This window comes from Elephantulus edwardii, unplaced genomic scaffold (genome assembly GCF_000299155.1).
Source record: "Elephantulus edwardii isolate Elephantulus edwardi_28Jun2011 unplaced genomic scaffold, EleEdw1.0 scaffold00341, whole genome shotgun sequence".
NCBI lineage: Eukaryota > Metazoa > Chordata > Mammalia > Macroscelidea > Macroscelididae > Elephantulus > Elephantulus edwardii.
The window spans coordinates 1,621,002-1,622,370 of NW_006400091.1; positions in this window are offsets into that span (position 1 = coordinate 1,621,002).

Below are 1,369 nucleotides of genomic sequence, written 5' to 3' on the forward strand. Positions count from 1 at the left end.
GGCACCACCCAAAATTTATCCTGAGATTGAAAATCCACCTGAGTGGCCTGAGATGCGCCACAATCCTCCCCCATATCAGGGCCAGGTTGATCCCGGTCCCCCCATCCCCGCGAGTGCCCCCCCAGGGACCAGCACGGGGGGCTCGCAGTCGGAGGGGTCTGGAGAGCCCAGATTCCATTGTGGCTCTCCCCTTACGAGTGTACGGAGAGCCCCCAGAGCCAGGACAACTCCAACCCCTCCAGTACTGGCCATTTTCCTCTGCTGACCTCTATAATTGGAAGACTAACCATCCTTCCTTTTCAGATAACCCCACAGGGCTTATTGGACTAACTGAGTCCCTCATGTTCTCTCACCAACCCACCTGGGATGATTGCCAGCAACTTCTCCAGGTCCTCTTCACTACTTAGGAGCGAGAGAGAATTCAGACGGAAGCCGGGAAAAATGTCCAAGATGCTGCAGGACAACCAGTCCAGACTCCTGCTGCCATGGATGCGGGATTTCCTCTCGTTCGACCCAACTGGAATTATAACACTGGTGAAGGTAGGGAGCAGCTATCCGCTTAACGCTGGGCTCTCGTAGCGGGTCTCAGAGGGGCTGCGCGACACCCCACTAATTTGGCTAAGGTAAGAGAAGTCCTTCAAGGACCTACCGAACCCCCCTCTGTGTTCCTAGAAAGACTAATGGATACCTATAGGAGATACACTCCCTTTGACCCCACGTCAGAGGGACAGAAAGCAGCAGTAGTTATGGCCTTCATTGGGCAGTCTGCTCCAGACATCAGGAAAAAATTACAGCGCATAGAGGGGTTACAAGATTTTACATTGAGGGATGTAGTGAAAGAAGCTGAGAAAAAGAGGGAGACAGAGGAAGAGAAGGAAGAGAGAGAAAAGAAAGAAAGAGAGGAACGTGAGGACCGGCGAGACCACCGTCAAGAGAGGAATTTGACAAAAATCTTGGCCGCAGCAGTGAGTGAAAAAGAAAGAGATAGAGCAGGGTCTAGACAGACAGGGCACCTGGGCACTAAGGGATCGAAGCGATATGAAAAGAAACTGCAGTTGGACAAAGACCAGTGTGCATACTGCAAAGACAAGGGACACTGGGCTAAAGAGTGTCCCAAGAAAAAGAATAAGCCGTCAAAACTTCTCACCCTAGATGAAGACTAGGGAAGACGGGGCTCGGATTCCCTCCCCGAGCCTAGGGTAACTATATCTGTGGGAGGGACCCCCGTTGACTTCCTGTTAGACACTGGGGCACAACATTCAGTTCTGAAGCAGCCTCTGGGGAAGATTAGCACAAAGAAGTCAGTGGTGCTAGGGGCCACTGGACAAAAATTCTGCCCATGGACCACGGAACGGACTATAGATTTAGG